Source organism: Sminthopsis crassicaudata, chromosome 3 (assembly GCF_048593235.1).
Source record: "Sminthopsis crassicaudata isolate SCR6 chromosome 3, ASM4859323v1, whole genome shotgun sequence".
Classification (NCBI taxonomy): domain Eukaryota; kingdom Metazoa; phylum Chordata; class Mammalia; order Dasyuromorphia; family Dasyuridae; genus Sminthopsis; species Sminthopsis crassicaudata.
The window spans coordinates 35,110,702-35,131,551 of record NC_133619.1 but is presented as its reverse complement, the minus strand read 5'-3'; the positions used below and the strand labels follow the sequence as shown (position 1 = coordinate 35,131,551).

At 36.4% G+C, this 20,850-nt stretch overlaps 1 long non-coding RNA gene across 1 annotated transcript in view; it reads right to left on the bottom strand.

Annotated features, from left to right (window-relative positions):
• The window catches only part of LOC141564810 (uncharacterized), a 59,441-nt gene extending 44,354 nt beyond the window's left edge, over positions 1–15,087 (bottom strand). Inside the window, exons 1-2 of the long non-coding RNA XR_012488735.1 lie at positions 15,012–15,087; positions 12,018–12,091 (exon numbers count right to left, since the gene is read on the bottom strand). This is a non-coding gene — a long non-coding RNA (uncharacterized LOC141564810). The remainder of the gene's footprint in view (positions 1–12,017; positions 12,092–15,011) is intronic.
• Positions 15,088–20,850: the final 5,763 nt, after the last annotated feature.

Genomic DNA, 20,850 nt, shown 5'->3' with positions numbered 1-20,850 from the left:
ATGTACAAAAAACAATGTTCATGATGGAGACAACATAATTTTGTGCACATTAAAATATAAAATTTCAAATTACCTGAAAACTGTGAGATATCAAATGCTTAGGGGGAAGAAATCAAGGCCTTATTATTGCAAAAGGAAGAAACATGACAAATATCAGTAACTTGCTGATTGAATGTGACTCACAAAAGAGCTAAAGATTTCCTGCACTTTACTCCTTCTGTGAATGTCACCATATTTTTCATACATAAAACATGTGCAGCCTCATCATTTTCCCCCTGGCTGGTATTGCTTCCTGAATTCATAGCTGGCTAGTGACACTAATCAGTTCTGGGAGGCATAATTAAATTTTGCATTTGGCAAAACATATGACAGTGGGTTCCATTTTTGAAACTGAGATCCATATATATTGTCTTGGAACTTATCAATGAATGAACATTTCATGATCAAGAATCTAATGCATATATAGAGCCTTTCTTTTTGTTATTGAACTCCTGGAAATAGCTACTTTGCATGGTATGATATGCCTGTCACCAGAAATCTTTAATCAAAGTCTTGATCACCAGTTTTGCTGATCATAGGATCATAGATTTAAAGCTAGAAGAGATCTGAGAGGTAATCAGTTCTCACCCTATCATTTTAAAGATGAAGAAAAAGTCCCAAAGAATTAAGTAATTTGCCCAAGGGATTTGAATCCAATTCTTTTCTGATTCCAAGTGCAGTGATCTATTTGTGTGTGTATACATGCACAAAGATACACATGTATGTATATTTATGTATATATGTATGTGCATACACATATTTATGAATATAAGTATATATAATACCCCTATTTTATTAATATAAGTATGTACTACATATGTGTTTGTGTTTATTATTATTTCACTTATAGCACATTACCTTTCCAGAGATAATAGAGGGGATAATGGTTGAGGTACTCTTGGTACTAGATGACCCAAGTTCATTTCCAATTCTGAGATACCATGACTGTGAAATTTGCCTTTCTATAATGTAATTTTTATTAATCAATCAACAATAAACAATTGCTAAATACTTGTTTAAAAAAAAAGAATCTAATGTAATGTTGGTTTAAATGTTGATGAGTCTCACTAATAGTTAGTCATTTACAATAGATTTCTGATGGTCATTGCTCCCTGCTCCCCTGGAATAACATTGCTTCCAAACTCTCCGGGTTAGTGTCAGGGTTGAATGAAATAGGTGTATTTATATCTTCAACACTTTTGATCATGGACCCTAGTACATGTTTGAGGCAGTTGACTGAGTCCTTGAAGGCCTGTTCATTTTTCTTATCCTAAAAATATCAAAAGACCTCCAGAGGGATCAGGTCAGACAGCCTCTTCATGTTTCTTCTCTTTGAGTTCATTCCCATGAGTGAGATCAGTTGAGAGGCTTAGCAGTGAGAGTACAATTCATCAAAATTTCTGACAGTAGCCACCAAATCTTTGAAAAGTCTTTAGCTCTTGAAAGTTCTAAGGACATAGTCACAATGTAAGTATTTCTTTTCTAAAGGATCAGTACTAACTGTTGTGGTAATGCTATTTGGTCCACACATATTTGGCAGGAATTCTACAGAACCATTATTTATTTAACAGTTTTAGACTGCTAGCCTCTGATTAATTTAATACTCCCAATGAATTTTCTTTGTCCTAGTTAAACATCTTTCCATATCTGCTGAGATTATCAAATGAGATACAATTCAATGGATTAGTCAGGTAAATAATAAACAAAAATGCAATCCATCCTCAAATTGCACAAGCACAGAATGCTTCATAGATCCCAATCTGTGTCATTAATTGCAACAGTAACATTTGTAACCTGGAAAAGTCTTGCTCCTGAGATTTCATGCCAGATAGACCACCTCTCTGCCTACAAAGCTTTTAAATTTATCTGAGAACATTAACAAGAATTACACAGGATGGCCAAGCATGAATAGATTGTGATCTGCACCATATATAATGGCATACTTCAAATGATGACATCATAATTCCATCAATATACTGTTGGAAACCAAAAGATAGCTCACATAAATTGATGCAGTGTTAAATGAACAGAAGAGAAAATCAATTTATACTATGAAGTCAATATTATAAAAATGAAAAATTGGGATAGAAAAGAATTCTGGTCAACTAAATGATCAACAATGATTCCATAGCACTTTGGATACACATATGTTCCTATGTATGTATATGGATAGATGTGTCCATATATGTATATATGTTATATGTTATACAACATATACTATGTTCATATATACATATATATATATATATTATAATTAGAGGCTTAGTGGATAGAATGCTAGCCCTAGAGTTAGGAAGACTTCAGTTAAAATCTTGCCTCAGATTTTTCACTAGCTATATCACCCTGAATAAGGTACTTAATATTTTGCCTCATTTTGCTCATCTGTAAAATGGGGATAATAATAGCACCTAATTTGGTGGGTTATTGTAAGGATCAAATCAGATAATATTTTCAAAGCATTTTGCAAATCTCTTATGTATGTGTACAAAATGTCCAAAGAGGCTGGTTTAGTATGAGAAGTCACAGCAATAATATATGAAATCAGGGCAATTGATTGATAATATATTTTCCAGCAATGGGAGTGTGAACTTGATTACTATGCTAGGAGCAAAAAGTTGAATGTATGTTGGGAATTAGATGAATCAAAACAAAATATATCTGCCAGGAAGATAGCCAGAGTGTAGTGTTTTAAGATTTGGAGTCTCCTTGATATAATAAACTCACCAATCAGGAGAACACAGCCTTTTATAGCCTTAACTTCCTTATCCATAAAATGAAGGAAGTTAGACAAGGGGATCTTTTCTTTCACCTCTAATCATCTACAGAATGATCTTCTGCAGAACAAACTCTGGTCTTGCCCCAGCTCTCTGACAGAGATACTGTGTTGGGCCACATTGAACTTTGTAAAATATTCAACAAACTCCAGACACATATGGAATGGATTATGTTTTTAATTGTATTCTTGCCAATGCTTGTTTCCAAATGAGGAAGCTATTAGAGAAGCTCCCAAATTAGGAAATCAAATTGGGTACAGCTCAGCCTTGCCCCCATATTGTCTTTCTTCTACTCTTGCCCAAGGCTGTCATCAATGTGTCTTCCTCGGTAGGATTTTAATAGGCCATCTCCAACTATGGAAATGGAAATCATCACAATTCCCCATACCAATTCTTGTTATTTTAGTTGCTATTTGTTTGACAGTTCTCTCCATTCCTCTTTGTTGCTTCTCCATGGGTTTGAGTTTTTGTTTTGTTTTGTTTTGGTGAATCTGGTTTATCTGAGATCATACCAAAGGAATGCATCCTTTGGCAGGCCCTACAAAGATAGAAAGATTATATGTGCAGAGTTAGCAATGGATCACCAGAGCACTAACTTGGCTAAGTTCAGAAAGGTTCATGATGTAGGAGATTGTAAGGGAAGAGGATATAAGACTGAAGAAGGGGGCAATGAATCATTCAGCCATGGGAGGGTAGAAAAGGGGGTCAAATTTGGTGCCAGAGGACCTGTGTTTGAATTCTGTTTTGCCATTTATTCATGGTGTAAATTTACTTCTGGAAGAAATTTACCTTCTCTCTCTCTTTGTCTCTCTGTCTCTCTGTCTCTCTCTGTCTCTGTCTCTCTCTGTCTCTGTCTCTCTCTCTCTCTCTCTCTCTCTCTCTCTCTCTCTCTCTCTCTGTCTCTCTTTTTCTCTGTCTCTGTCTCTGTCTCTGTCTCTCTGTCTCTCTGTCTCTCTCTCCATCAAATCAAGGCATTGATATGGTTGCCCTTTAAATTCCCCTTCAGATCCAAAATTATAGCATTTATTAACAATCTAAAGAGAGCTTCAGTGTGAACTGAAGAGCTTTAGAGGTAAACATTCACCAGAAAGTATCACTCACACTTCTTGTGCCTGGTTGCATTAACCCCCTTAAGAAAACCCAAAACAATACTATGTTGAATTATGTTCCTAGATCAGTACCAGAGATGCCTGGCCACTTAAGGGATCTTTCATTCTGGGAGACTTGGTAGTGGAGAAAGGAAAGAGATAAGGTGTTGACATGAGGAGATATTTGATTCTGTAGTATGGAAGGATGAGGGTATTGATCTGGGCTATCCAGTGAGGAGTAGGAGGGAGTAAGGCAATACTATTATTCCACTCAGAAAAAGGAAACCTATTTTTCCTAAGATAATAATATGCTAATTATTCACAGGTCCCACACATGGACACAAGGTGATTCGGTGACTTTACGTGTAGACATTTGGTATAAATAGTCCTTATGAGAAAAAAAATAGCAGGTTTTCCAGGTTCCCTCAGATTCCCAGAAATTTTGAGATTTAGTTAAATTAGTAGTAAAACTAAAAATTTAAGTGGACCAGTCTTATGAGTCTCAAATTCTGTTTCAATCTCTCACCACAGAAGTTGTCAAGGAACAAGGCAGAAGTAAAAGCTGTAGCTGCAGAAATGTAAATGTTACCATAGTCATTAGGGAGTCAAGGCAGCAGATTTATAGCATCCGAGACAATAGTTTCTGGCAATATCTCTGAGAAAGGCACCCATATTACATTCTGAGACTTCCTTTCATTATCTTACATAAATAAATTCTTGTTTGTCCTTCATTTTCTAAAAGGATCAATGACATCAGGTGGTGTCTTGATTTATGAGTAAATTGGATTTAAGTGAGGCAGCATTGCACAAAGTTGTCAACCTCACTTTCTCTTATACTCTTTGCACCCCAATGGCAAAACAAAAATCAAGATGCCTGGCCATGCTCCAGGACATAGTGGATTATCCTGGCATTTTTGATATCTGACCAAGCTTTAAACATTTTACATTGCCTATTTCAGACATTTTGTGGCCATTGGAACAATTTTTTTTCTCATCCAGAAGTCTTCACATATTTGAAGTAGACATCCTCCTCATTTACCATGAGTCGGAAGCTTTTCGCTTTTCCCCAATATAGTTTAACACATCTGCCAGGGTATGGCTGCTGTACATGCAACAGTTTCTTGGAGCCTCAAGTTCTAACTAAGTAGAACCCAAATAGCAGAGTCCGTTCTCTTATGTTCTCTTATGCTACAATTACAGAGCAACAGGTAAATTGAAAAGTAGAATATCCAAATGAGACTTGGCCATAACAAAGCATTTTAGTTTCAGGATCTTGTTCTTGGATAGTCTTTCCTGTGTATCAGCATTTTATGTGTCCCTGTAGTAGTCTTGTATGCCAGACTGTGCTGTAAACTTCCTGACATTTTAGTCACAAAGAACCTTAAAATGTGTGTTACAAGATATCACAGGATTGGGAGTCAGAAAACCGAGTTCAAATCCCAGCTCTGTCCATTATTAGTCGTATAACCTTGAGTAAGTCAACCTTACATACCTGTTTTTTTCATATACAAACTGAAGGACTTGGAATAGATGATATCTAATTTTCTTTCTTGATCTAGTGATCTTGTAAAATTATGAATTTAGATGAGGTTCAAATCTTGTGTTTGACTCTGGATAAGTAATTTAACCTCCAATAGATCATTCCTTTAAACCATAAGTACAGAAAAGCAGTGTGGTATAGTGGGAGAATCATTGATTTAGGAAACTAATGTTCTCATTCTGGCTCTACCACTTACTAGTTAGCTGACCTTGAAAAAGATCATTTATCTGAGCCTCTGAATGTTGGTCTCTTCATCTGCAAAATAAAGGATTTGACTAGATGATATCTGAGTTCTATCCAGCTAAAAGTCTATGACATTAAGATGAGATGCAACTCTGCATTAGTAGAGAGCAATTCCAAAGATGAACTTTCTTATAATGAGGAAGCCTTCAATCCCTAATGTTTCCCCAGTGGCCAGATCATCACCCCCATCATCAATCACCAAAGCCACATTGCTGTTTTCATTGTAAGAGAAGGAAACCAAGTGTTCCTGTCAGCCCACCTACAGAGTCTGCCATTAGTGAGGTCAATGATCATGATTCATCCCTACCCGTCCCACTCACAAGCTCCACAAAGACTGACAGGGAACTTGTCCAATTCTGCCTGACTATTCTCATTTCCATTAGAGCTTTGCACAAAGCCCTTTGTGCTCACTTTGCTTCTGTGGTAACTGGGGAAGACAGGTGGGATCTCAAATTCCACTTTGACAAGCTAAGTTCCAGCTGCCATTTTATTCTATGCAGAGAGGGGGGAAAAAAAAGAGAGAGAAATCTATTCCCCCACTCTCCTTCCCCAAATCATTGCTTCTTTAAATAGAAACTTGCCTGGGATGCCTTAATTTCCTGTTCATGGCAAGATAAACCTGCCACGATCCTTCCAGTTTAATTTGCGCTCCCAAATAAAGCTAATGCTTGTGGTTTAAGCAAGGAACAAAGATGATTCCTGTACCTCCCATCATCCTGGTCATTAACTCAGGGAGCAGGACAAAATAGAGAAATAAATCTGCTTTCTTTTTAGTGGGACTTATTTAAATTTCTCTCTGTTTTATAACCTACAGCAAATTACCAGTATTGATAAACCATTAGAAAATAAAATAAGAGACCATTTTATTGACAATTGAATGAAGCAAAGTCTTAGTTTTGCTGGATCTGAGATATCAGGCTTTTCCAGATTCACTAAAATTCTGAAAGTGGTACATGTTAAAATTTTGATCTATGCAGCATGCACTGAAATCTTTATCTACATTAGCTAAGACACAATTTGCACCCTAATAGGCTGATTTATTACACTTTCCTAAGTGCTATTAATGAGGGAGCTTGAGTTTTTTAGCAGCCTGAATCAATTTCATTTTGGGATGCAGCAGAACTTGTCAATGGCCACATCTCTTGTTGCCTCTTTCACTATTCTGATGAAGAAAGTCAGTTCTGAGACTATTTGTATGAGAAAGGTAGATAGCTAATACTAAGGAGAACTAGTGTTTATATAGTAATTTAAAGCAATTTACTGATTTCATTTAATCTTTACGACAGTCTTACAATGAAAGAGCTACTATTATTCCTATTCTAGAGGCAAGGAAAGACTGAGAGATTAAGTGACTTGTACAGAGTCTTTCAGATATCAAGGATCTGATGAAGAATTCAAACTCAATTTTTTTAAATTAATTTTTACAATTATAACATTTTCTTTGGCAGTACATATGCATAGGTAATTTTTTTTTACAGCATTATCCCTTGTACTCCCTTCTGTTCCAAGTTTTTCCCCTCCTTCCTTCCACCCCCTCCCCTGGATGGCAGGCATTCCCATACATATTAAATATGTTATAGTTTATCCTAGGTACAACATATATGTGCAGAACCAAATTTTGTTGTTGTTGTTGTAAAGGAAGGATTGTATTCACAAGGTAAAAATAATCTGGGAAGAGAAACAAAACAAAACAAAACAAAACAAAAAAACAATGCTCACAGTTTACATTTCCCAGTCAAACTCAATTTTTTCTGACTCCAAATCCAGGACTTGATCCAATGTACTATCTAGATAAGCATCTAAATGTTTGGTCATCATTGGAAAGGACTTTAGAATCTATGTATTCCAATCTTCTCACTTCACAGAGAAACCTAGTCTCAGAATGAAATGGCTTGTTCAACTAAAACCAGCAGAAAACTTTTAATCCACTTCTTCCCAACAACAAGTATAATACTCTATTATATCTTGTTATATGGAAAAGTCAATACATTCCACAAAATTTTAGACAGATCAAAATACATTTTTTTCAAAAGAAAACACAGGAAAGCTAGCAATTGAAAGAAAAGGTACACATAATTGCTATTCTGAACTTCAAGATCCTGATGAAAATTTGTTGAAACAGCCCATGATTCTGCAACATGTCAGTTGGGCAGTTCTCAATTCTCAGGTGATGACTACAGGGCAACAAAAAATAAAATCAGGAGTAGAAGGTAAAATTTAGCTGTGTGTGTGTGTGTGTGTGTGTGTGTGTGTGTGTGTGTGTGTGTGTGTGTGTGTGTGTTAAATGGAGAAACAAGAAGAGAAGAAAAGAACAGGAAAAGAAGAGGAGAGCAGAAGAAAAGGAGAGGAGAATAGAGGAAAAGGAGGAGAGGAGAGGAAGAGAAGAGGGGGAGGAGAAGAAAAGGAGAGGAGAGAGAAATACCTGAGAGGGAAAGGAGGAGAGTAACATATTTGATAAAATGTTGTGGAAAGGGGTATTGCTTCACTCAATCTTATTTCCCTTCTAAAGGGAGTCCAAGCCAGAAGCTAATACTATGAGTATAAAAGATAATAAAATTGTGGGGAAAGGAAATTAACTGTAGGAGTTATTATTGATTATCCACTCTGGTTAGTCCTTCATGTGTTTTATTATTTTTGTTAAGTATAATAAAGGCTATCCTATATCAATTTCCCTTGTTACCTTGAGTACTAGGATGAGATCTAGGTACTTTTATCCATATTTATAAATAAATCCATATCCACACCCATATAGAGACTCAAATTATATGGAAACTACAGTTTGAAATTTCATATTGAAAATTCTGACTGGGGCAAAATGAGTCAAAAACATATGTGATTGGGAGTAGGGAGGGAGAGGAAGCACTCCCAAGATTGAAACCAGCCTATGAAAGACCAGAGCTGTAGTTCTGGGATGAGGGTTACATTTTTATAGCCTAAGATCATATTCACTTTTTTTGGCAATTATGTCACTCTGTTGATTCATTTAACTTGTAGTCCAAAAGAGAAAGAGAGAGAGAGAGAGAGAGAGAGAGAGAGAGAGAGAGAGAGAGAGAGAGAGAGAGAGAGAGAAATGCAAAAGAATTTGTTTGCCTCTAAGTCTGTGCTTAGAATGTCCTGAGGAATTGTCCAACTCAGTAGGTCACGCACATCGTCCAAGAATTAATTAGTTATGCCAAAAACTAAAAACCAAAAAGGAAACATGTAAGAGATTATGGGTCAAATTGCCATAAGGCTCCCTTCTCTCTGCCTCCCATCTGGCAAATTGATTTATTCTTTGGGTGTGCCTAATTTGGAACATTCTCCTTGGGTGTGGCTTTTTCTTTCTTGGCGGAAGTTCAGAAGAAAAAGGAACAGATTTTTCTGGGCTGGAACAAACAAACCCTGGAGTTGAGCCCTACTGTATCCTTACACCTTGTAATATAGAGTCTTCTCCATGTACATTCCTGCAGAATACTGAATTTATCAGTCATAGAAGGATAGAGCATAATGGGATTCCTGAATACCATGTCATTCAACACTATTATTTTCACATTCAAATATTCAGAGATCACGGAGGATTCTGGGAGGATGGAGAGTAGATCAGTAAATTTCAAGATCTTCAGATTTCCTCCACAAAGATAAAAAATTTGTACTTGAGGGCAAACACGGAGGGATTAAAAAACCAAGAAGACTTAGAACAGAATTGGGGTCCTCCAGATATAACCCTAGAGGACCTGAAAAAAGACCCAAGCCAGGATTAACAAGTGTGAAGTGAAAACACCTTCAGGCTAACTCCCCAGAAACACCAAGTAGGGAGCCCTGGGGTGAGCTGGGTGTGGCTGATGCCTCAGCAGTAACCACAGAGACTTTCATCTCCCCAGTGGGGTCTGAAGACTACAAGACTGAGTGAACCTCTGCTGATCAGGAACACGTGGGTCAGGTGTGTGCTGCAGGTTCCCACCTCTGGATGAGAGGGAACCAGAGCACAGGGATGGCTATGGGCATTTGCAGAAGCAGAGAGCTCTTGGTTTGGGGTTCCAGGTCAGAAGGAAGAAGTAAGGTAAAGCCAGAGGTTTCATTCCCCCTCTCCAAGAAATAACAAAACAGAATATAAAGAATGAAAAAATAGAACAGAATGTGAGCAACAGATCTGGAGAACAGATCAAGAAGAGAAAATATAAGAATAATTGGACTATCTGAAAGCTGTGCTCAAAAATAAAAGTACCTTGACACAGCAATGCAAGAAATAATTCAAGAAAATTGTTCTGGAATGATAGAACAGGAAGGGAAAGTAGAAATAGAAAAATCCACCAATCACCACCTCAAAGACATCCTTTGTGGAAAACACATAGGAATATTATAGCCAAATTTTGGAAACCCCAGATCAAAGGGAAATTTTTGCAAGAAATAGGGAAAAAATTCAAATCTCTTGGAGCTACAATTAGAATTGTACAGGACTAATCAGCAGCCACAAGAAAAGATCACAAGTTCTGGAATCATATATATTAGCAATCAAAAGAAAGAAGCCTGTGACCAAAAATATAATATACAACAAAATTATCCATAATATTGAATGAAAAAAAATGAACATTCAATGAACTTGTAGATTTTCAGGATTTTCTTTTAACCAAACCCAAACTCAATAGAAAATTGAAAGATTAATTTCAAGGAAGTTAATATGGACAAATTATTTATGTTTTTATATGGAAATGTATACTTTATGTTTAAGATTGACAACAGCAATTAGGTAGATCAAAAGAAAGTTTAAGGCAGAGTTGAATATGATCTAACTCTAAAAGGTAAAATTGGCTAGGAAAAGGCCAAAATAGTAATTATGTTATATAAATGAGGTGCATGGGAAGAATAGACACAGAGGCATTAGAGGAGGGAGGAGGGTTCATAGTTCTGAAACCTACTCACATGGGGAATGAGTTGGATAGGCAACATTACGTATATTCCATGAAGGATATAATACCTTCCAAAATCTGTAAAGAAATAAGGAGGTGGGGGCAGCTAGGTGATGCAGTGGATAGAGCACCAGCCTTGAATTCAGGAGAACCCGAGTTCAAATCTGGTCTCAGACACTTAACACTTCCTAGCTGTGTGACCCTGAGCAAGTCACTTAACCCCAGCCTCAAAAAAAAAAAAAAAAAGAAAGAAAGAAAGAAAGAAAGAAAAGAAAAGAAAAGAAAAGAAAAGAAAAGAAAAGAAAAGAAAAGAAAAGAAAAGAAAAGAAAAGAAAAAGAAGAGAAAAGAAAAAAAAGGAAAAGAAAAGAAATGAAATGAAATGAAATGAAATAAGGAGGAGGAGGGATGGGCAGAGAGGAAACCAAAAGGTGGGGGAAGAAGACATGGAGGGATACATGGGTGGGGAGAGATTAAGTAGTAGCAAGGCATGTTAAGGAGCAGAATTAAAGAATAGGAATAGGGATAAGAAAGAAGAGATACACACAAACACTACAACAAAGATCAGGACTAGAATTTATTAGAAAAAATAAATATCTTAGACATTTATCTTAGACAAAGTCAAAGCTAAAGAGTCAATCAAGAGAGAAATCTACATTATATGTCAGCCACACTAATGTTATTTTAGATGCATGTTTACATGTGTATGTGTCTGAGTATGTGTAGAAAAGTACACATGTTCTATGTATGTATGTATACATATACATATATTATATATGTACATATTGTGTGGGTTTATGGGTGGGTATGAATGTATATGTATATATGGTTGTGTGTGTATGTGGGGAGAAGGGGTGTGTGGCTGTGGATGTATATATATGTGTGTATGTACATATCTATATCTATATCTGTATCTATAGCTATATATCTGTACTTAATTATAGCTTGCATGGTAAAGGTGGAGGAGAATAAAAGGGGGAAAAAAAGAATAAAATAAAAAGTATGCAACAGAAAATAAAAGAGCAATATGATACCCATGAATATAATTTCTTCTACTATTATATATCCTTTCTTGAACTGGAAATTTATTATTATATATTTTGAATCCCTCTTGATGTTCTGCTGAGAGCATGAAAATGTTTTGTTTTGTTTTCCTTTTTTGTCTTTCTTTTTCTTTTGATTTTGTTCTTTTAAAAAAACAAATTTTTTAAATTAATAAAAAAAATCCACAGAGACCCTGGGTATCCTAAGAGCCAGTCTGGTATTCTTTCATTGGATCACATGGCTTCTTTTAATAGTCACAGAGAAAGGTATCAAGGACAGGAGAAGAAGCAAAAGGACAATCAATGGCTTGACAAATTTCGACTGATTATTTAAACTAGAGTTGTTCTCTATATTATTGAGCCCTCACTTGGAGCCAGATAATAGGTGAAAGAGAGATTTCCTTACCAAAGATCCTGGAGTGGCTAGTCATTATCTTCTCCAACAGAGTAGTCCCTAATTTCAAGGAGTCTTCATTCAGTCTAGAGGAACACCAAATATTCAACAACGTAAGGATCATAGGGATATAGATTTAGGATTCCAAGACTTAGAGAATCAGAAAACTTAGGTGACTTTCTAAAGTCACACGATGAGCAGCAGATCAGTAATTGAATCCAGGTCTTTGAGCTCCAAATCCAATATTCTTGCCGCTGTGCCACAGACAAGTTCTAAAACCTCTTATTTATTTACTGATATTTGGAACCTTGTGTTCTATTGCTCTGTCAGTGTAAATAATCATACTTTGATGCTTACTTCAATGAATCCGTGTTCTCATCTATGGAGTACTCCCAAGAAGATAGGTCACAACTCCTCTATGCTTCCTTCAGTCTCCTCCTTGCTCATATTTCCTGGTAAATCTATCACTGAGCATATATCAAGAATATTTGGATGTCACTCCCTCCAGTTTTCTTGATATTATGTGAATAACAATTAGCAACTGAGCTATCTATTATTTATCTATCAACTGGCATTTATTAAGCATTTAGAAAGTAAATACTATGTTGGTCACTATACTAGGAACTGAGAATAAAAAGATAAAATGAAGCAATTCCTATAGTCAAAGGGTTACATTTAAAATAGTAAAACAATATATAAATAAAGAAGTTCATCTCTCCATGTATACATAAAATGAAAAATAAATTTATTTTTTGAAAGTGAGATTCAATAGCAGCCAGTTATGTATAGCTTTCAACACATGAATTCATCTAAAATACTGCTTTGGGGTGTGGGTTTTGTTTTTGTTTTGCTTTCTTTTCTAGGGAGGCTATTTAAAGTTCATTATGCTTCTGCTTAGCTTAAATCCATCATCTTTCCTGAAAAGAACAAAGTGTGACTTCCAAATTAAAGGAGATATAATAATGAAACCTTATTAATCATGCAATATACATGGTTGATGTCAGGTTATATGGATGCACCAAAAAGTTTATCATGCATCTTTCTTGTGGAACACTCATAATATTAAAATGTGATTTGCTCTTGATGATTGTGTCAACAAATACTGAAGAAAGACAAACTTAAGGCTTTGGAGCTGGTCTTAGAGGTTACAATGGGCCAAAATATGAAGGTGATACTTAAAGTACTATAGTCTTTCTTCCTGCAAGAGATATTGAGACTAAAGATGTGAAAACGAATGTTGTAGCTCCAGATTTACCCTGACGTCAACTGAAAACAAAACTGAATAGGAAGATTACATTCCAATGTCAATGATACATTCACAGTATTTATAACATTTATAATGCATTTATAGCAACACATACCCACTTCAATGCCAGCTCTAATATATATCATGAGAATGGCAAAATAGATCGCAAAAGATTTGGAAAATAATTTCAAAGATAACCATACAATATGGGGTTCTTCATTATAAGACTGGAAGAAAGGAAAAAAAAATTCTTCTCACCAAAATAGGAGAAAGGAATCATTCTTTCTTTTTAAAATAGAAGAATAGAAATTGGTAGAATACCTGGTAAAAAGGTCAAACACCCAAAGAAATACTTTTGGGACAAGCAGACATGAACGACCCAGAAAGAATCAAAAGGTGTATATCATATACATACAAAGTGATATAGTGCATAGAGTACCAGGTCTGGAGTCAGGAAGACCTGAGTGTAAATATGACTTCAGGCAAATTATGTTGGGAACCTGGGAAAGTCTTTTAATCCTGTTTACCTCAATTTCTTCAATTGTAAAAGTTGGAGAAGAAAATGGTAAACCTTTTTAGTATCTTTTCCAAGAAAACCCGAAATGAAATCATGAGGAATTGGATATGACTAAAATGACTGAACAACATCAGATTTGTCAAATATAATTGAAAGTAGCTCATTTCTGGGGGAAGCCTATGAAATAGCCAAGATTCATGACCTGGTTCAAAAGGCCTGCCACTGATAAACTCATTGAGCAATAAGCTGACAAGGAAGCTCAAAGAAAAAAAAAAAAAAAAAAAAAAAAGAACTGAATCACATAGCTAGGGAGGTGTGTGGAGGAGGAGGAGGGTATATAAACAAAGGGATTTTAAAAGCAATTCAAGATGGTATCTTTTCCCAAGAAATTACAGAAGGTTTTCCATAAGGTATCCAGACTTACAATGTAGATTATGAAAGAAAGCAACAGAAAGCATGCAACTTATCACTGAAGGCTGTTAAAAATGGCATATAACAAATACCTAGCAAAATCTAATCTGGTAGATATGATTATATATCAGAATATTTTCATGAAATGAGAGATGACATGTCTCCTTAATGTGAAGAGAGCTCAAATATTCTCCAAAAAATGGAATCATTTATCTGTACAGGAAGCAAACCATATCGCAAATCAAAGTGCTGCCCACAGTCATACAGATGTGACTTTGATCCATATAGTTACAAACAATATCTTAATAAATGTCACTCTAAGAAATACTCACAATCTCCAAATCTCATGGATTAAAAAGCTTTTAAATGTAGGCACCTAGCCGAGGAAACCGGAATCATGTGAGAACAAAATATGGCACCTTTCATTCCTGTTATCCTGTCTGCTACTGCTATTTTTTTCTTTCAGAAAGACTATTAGGGAAGAATATAGAGACTTGTGTTTTAATTCATCTATAAAAAGTGAGTTTTTTTATCCATTGTACAATAACTTTCATAATGTTAAATATAAGTAGCATGGTAACTGTGTTAGGATCATAAGGGGATAGAGCACTAGGCTGGGAGTCATGAAGATCAGCCTGAAAAACATGTTGACTAGATAAACATTTAACCTCTATCTGCCTCCATTTCTTCAGCTATCAACTAGATGGTTTGACTTGGAATCTGAAATACTTGAGTTCAAATATTGAATCTGTTCATGAGCAAGCCACTTAAGCTCTCTGAGCCTCTGTTTTTCCACCTGTAAAATGGGAATAATAAAACTTGTGATATTTACCTCATAAGATGGTTGTGAGATTCTACTTCCCAGGCTTTTCATTCCCCACATCTGCAGCTTCAGCTCATGACTCCTACCTTCATTATCTTGGGTTTGATTGGGGAACATTGACCTTATTATACCAGTCTACTTCCTTTCATCATCATACCATGACACCATGAATTTACCTATCTCCTTTTTCCTCCCACCCTATCCCTGTCCTACTTTAGCTCAGAGCATAGTAAGTGAAGCAACTCTGCCACTCCTAGGAAAAAATATTCTAATCACTTGCCCTATGTTTTCATTCTGTTCCTTAATTTCCTTGTCTAAAACACTCTGCCCTGTTCATCTCCATATGTTGTCTTCCCTTTTTCTAGTGAAGAGGTCTTTGAGGGAAGGAACTGTCTTTATTCCCTTTATTTGTAAACATGGAACATAGTGCCTGGGATACAGAAAATGCTTAATAAATGCATTTTTTAATTTACTTAATCAACAAGGTAATGTGTGTAATGTTCTGTGGTAGTTATTTTCTCCTCACACTCAACAAAATAGAAAGAGACTTTTTTTTTAAATGGGCACTATTTCTATCATTATTTTTGTAGCTCTAGAGTACAGAATATACAGAAGACAAGTAATAATTGCATACTCAATACTGACTATAGATAGACATTTGCTTATCTGTTTGACTCTAAGGTTCTCCATGGTCATTCTCTGTCTCTCTATTCCAAATACTCAGCAAGGTGTCCTGCACTTAACAAATGCTCAATGACATGAACTGAGTTGTATTAAATGGATTTGTGTCGAATAAAAAAGGTCAAACAGATGACCATTTCTTGACAATTTGATAGTGCACATAGCTTAGAAATTAAGGAGAAAGTTTTTGAAGGTCACAAGAGCCGTCACAATGCGTATATATGGGTCTGTTTATCTGTCTGTCTTCCTGCCTGCCTGTCTTCAAAGGACAAAATGTTGCGGCAAAAACTGAAAGTGAATGAAATATTTCAATTCACTACCAAATGGCAAAGAAAATGTGGTGGGCCCCAAGCCAGGGAATATTCTTAGCTTGGATTTCTTTCAGGGCACTAAATTTATCCAGCTGGAATTTTTTTAAAGTAGCATCCCATTCAACCTTTGCAAATGAAAAATTTGCCTTTTAATGGAGAAATTGGCATTTTATCATAAAGATGGAACACAGTGTCTTTGGCTTAACTACTTTCCAGGGAAGACAGCTATTTTAGGGACAGTGGTTTGGAAAGGCACCGATGGTAACAAATATTTTTCAGGCGTGGTAGACTAGAAGCATATGTATAAAGACACTAAGGAGCAGGAAAGAGTTCACTCCCAGTAGAATGGATTCCTCATGGTGAAAAAAGTCAGAGAGTATGACAGTAAGCTGATCTGCAGAGCCATAACGAGAACATTTCCTGCCCAGGGCAAGTAGCTCTCAAATCAACTTTGTAAGAAAAATAACTGTTGATGATTTAGGATAGGGAGATGGAGGGATGGGAGATATCCTAGGGAAGTATCCTATAATAGAATGGTAGAGATTCTAGAACACAAGGAGAATGCTAGCCCAAATCACTTCTCAGCTCATCTCCCAGAATCTTGCTCCCAGAAGAAGACAATTTCCCTTATTATTTTATCTCATATGCACAATAACTAGTTCAGTTATTTCAACACCACTGAAAGACAGCAATATTATCCATGTCCTCTAAAATGTTGGTACGTTATGGAAAAAGTTCAGTCACCCCTCTCCAGATATGGCTATGAATTTTAGTTTCTTGAGGAAAGAACTACAAGCCACAAACTCTAAAAGACCCCTGGATTCTTTTTTTAAAAGAAACATTCAGTTTTATTTGGGTAATGATAGGGATATGTGGGATGACACTGAATCTCAGGACCTAGTGGGAAAAAAATAAAGCATACCATCCAATTGGGGAAAGACAAAACCAGGAAGGCACATTGTGGAGCCAAGCCAGGAAGGACAAAGAGTACACTCCTCTGATATCTTCCTATGACACCTAATTATTCTTGCAAAATTGCTTGTTTCTACCTCCTGACAAAGTACTAAATTTGTCTGTACCCTTTAATTGTCAAAAACCTGGGGCAAAGCCCTAATGTTCCTGCCCTAGTTTCAGTTCTGCTTGTCTGCCAGGATAAACCAAGTTCAGAGAAAAGAAGAGAAGTTTCCAGATAAATGACTGCAGTAATTAAAGTCATTATTTAAAAATGGGCTTGCTTCTCCAAGGATAAATGAGTCAGCAGCAAGTAGAAGCAATGTGACCGTGTGCCATGGGGCATTTCTCAAATTCTTGCTTACTGTAGGGAATGATATGGCACTAATCAAAGCATATCCCGATCCTTAAAAGCCACAGAAAATGGGAGAAGTCACAGAAGACAAAAATGCTTGTGGAACTCATTTCTGAGGCCGCCGAAAACTCTATGATTGAGAGTGGCAGCAGGTTAATTAAGAACTCTGTTTGTGATGATGTTGGCACATTTTCAATTCCAATTGACACTGAGCACGACAAGCAGAACGAATGTCTGGTGGATAATAGTGAGACTTGGTGAAAGGCAGGGTGAGAGCTATGGATCCTCTTAGACAAAAATAAATCAGAGCTCCCCCGCGTTATCTCATCTTCTGTCTCCTCAGTGTTACAGATTCTGATCTCACCTTGGACACTTACGGCTGCGTGATGTTGCCCAAGTAACTTATTAATGGGCACCTGTTTTTTCATCTATAAAATGAGGGGGTTGGACAGCCTGGTTTCTGAGAATTTCTCTAGCCTTAGATCTATGATCTGAGTAATGTATTCTGAATGAGTAGGTTCGGTAATGGATGCTCTTCATTCCAGATGCTGAAAATGATCCCTAAATGGGTCACAGGATTGAACTGACAACTTCTAAATGTCGAATTGAGTAGGGTCACTTCACTGCCCTGCTCAGGGAGCTCCAGGGGCTCCCAATGACCTTTTGGATCACATGCAAATTCCTCTATTTGGCCTTTGAAAACCTCAAAATCTGATCCCACTCTTTTGATCTTAATAAGCATGATGTCAAAATGACTTTCTCTTTCATTTCTATGCTTTTGCATAGGTTTTCCCCATGATTGGGAGAGATTTTTTTCCTTACTTCAACTTCCTAGAATCCCCAATTCCTTTCAAGGCTCAACTCAAACATCACTTTCTACATAAGACCTTTCATCACTCTACTTCCTCCACTGTTAATATTAAGCCTTTTTCTTTCCCCTCCTTCATATTAATTACATTGCCCTCTTTTTTCTGTGTTTATTGGATATTTATTTATCTGGGCTGTGATGTTTCCCTCCAGGGGAATTTAAACTCCTCAAATATAGAGACTTTCAATGTTGTGATTCTCAAGTGTCTAGCACATAGCTGCCACTGAATGAATGATTTTCAAAAGAATGAATGAAGGAATGAATCATGATCCTCAAAGATGTTTGGACTAGATTGAAAGACATGGTGTGCTGTCAAGAGATCAGACTCTCATTATTGCAAACTATACCCTTATACTTTGATGAAATGAAAGGAACAACTTATGTATAGTATACCCAGTATGCTTAGGGTTCTGTTTTTATTATCCAGAAGGTTGTATGTTCAAAATTGAATCAATCATCCATTGACAGTACACATACTCAATACAACTTTTTCTAAGTTGGTGTATTTATTACTGAACTAAAATCAACTACAATCTAAAGGCTAACTCCAAATCTATTACTCTATTGCACCATTATTTCTAGATAGTCTAATCCCTTCGTTTTACAGATGAGGAAACTGAGGCTCATTAAGTCATTTACCCATTGTCAAGTACCTAGTCAATGTTAACTTTGAACTCAATCTTCTAGACTGAGCCCATCTCTACTCTACCATCTATCTAATATGGAAAACAATGTTTATGTCTTTATTGTTATTACTATTAATGCCTTGTTTTTATTGTGCTTTATAATTTTTTAAAAGTGTTTTTGAATTAATATTCTCATCAGACTCAAGTTTGGAGTTAAAAATGAGTTCACTGGAGCACAAATAAAAAGAAAAGGATTTTTGCAAAATTTCGAACTAAGATCACCTTTAAGGCTCAGCTGGGTCACAATATTTCTTCCTTTTCAAACTTTCAGTTTTGAATATGCATAAGTACTTACAAAGGTAATGCGATAAAGTCCATCTGCAAGCTAATAATCCAAAATGATAATAATAATAATAGTTAATATTTTCATAACTTTAATATTAAAACAAAACAAAATAAAACTTTCCAACTGCTATCTGCTTGAAAGCTGAGAAGCCAATAGTTGCCTAGCAGGCCTAAGAACGTGTCCCTTGGGTTGGGACTGCAGCTGTTATTTTGAAGAGTCATTGAACTTTTGAGCTGGAAAGGACCTTAAAGGTCATTTTCAACGTGACCTCCCAGCCTCCTCCACAGCATTGCTCAAAAACAATTGTGCAACCCAATTTCTCCGCTCTGTTATTAAACCCCTGTGCTCTCTCCCCAGGAAGGGAAACATCTATTTTGGAGTCTTTGGGGGGCTATTTATTTAATGGGTAGTATGTAAGGAGTGTTTTCTGCTCAAAAACTAGAGGTGAGTCTGAGAGATTTCTCCAGATCTAAGGCTAAGCAATCATTTCATAAAATATTGTCTGACTTGATTTAAGCTAGGAAGAGGGAGGATAGTTTGGTCCATCTGAACTTAGTGATCAAGGGGCAGCAATATAAGGTGGGAAAAGTATAGGAAATGGCCTCAGAGAGCCTGAGTTCAAACCCTGACTCTGACACCTACTCCTCCTAGTACCACAGAGAATGCATTTTATCTCTCTAGGACCAAATGCCTTCAAATCATAAAATGAGAGGGCTTGGACTAGGAGGTGGAAAATCTGGCTTCCCATCTCAGACACTTATTATCTCTGGGATAATAAGCTCTCTCAGTTTCTTCATATGCAAAATAGAACAAATGATAGCACCCATTTTACTGGGTCACAGGTCTGGAACTGTGCTTTCCATATAGGGATATAGGGAACTTTCCATGGAGAAAGTCTCTACACTGGTACAAATGTCAGAGGGTTGCCTGAAAAAACAAATGAGAAGGGAAGTTATCTATCTAAAGTCACACAGCTGGAATATATCAGATTCAAAACTTGAGCCCAGCCCAAAGGCTGACCCTCTGCTCACTGCCCAATACTGCTGCTTCTCAGGAACCAAAGAGATAATATGAGGAAAGCATTTGACAAACTTTAAAATCCTATAGAAGGCAACATTCTATAGGAAATGGAAAGCCAGTCTTGAAATCAGAAATGAGAGTTCAAGTGTTGCCTGTGGTCTATCATCCCTGGGGACTGAGAGAAAATCACTGATCAGTGTTCTAGGCATGTCAATCTAGATTGTGGAGACCATGTCAAGTCTCATTTATAGAATGTCCCTTACACAGCCACAGGTCCCTATCACAATGACATAGAAAGTCTAGTAGTCCCTTTCTCTCTAGAATGAATGATAGCAGTATGAGCAGTTGAATAATAGTACTGGTAGTAGAAGTACAAGTAGTAGAAGTACAAGTAGTAGTAGTAGTAGTAGTAGTAGTAGTAGTAGTAGTAGTAGTAGTAGTAGTAGTAGTAACAATAGCAGTAATAGTAATAGTAATGGTAGCAGTAGTAGTAGTAATAGTAGCAGTAATAGTAGTAGTAGTAGTAGTAGTAGTAGTAGTAAATGTAGCAGTAGTAGTAATAGTAGCAGTAATAGTAATAGTAGTAATACTAGCAATAGTAGTAGTAGTAGCAGCAGCAGCAGCAGTAGTAGTAGAGATAATAGTAGTAGTAGTAATGATAATGGTAGTAGCAATAGTAATTGTGGTAGT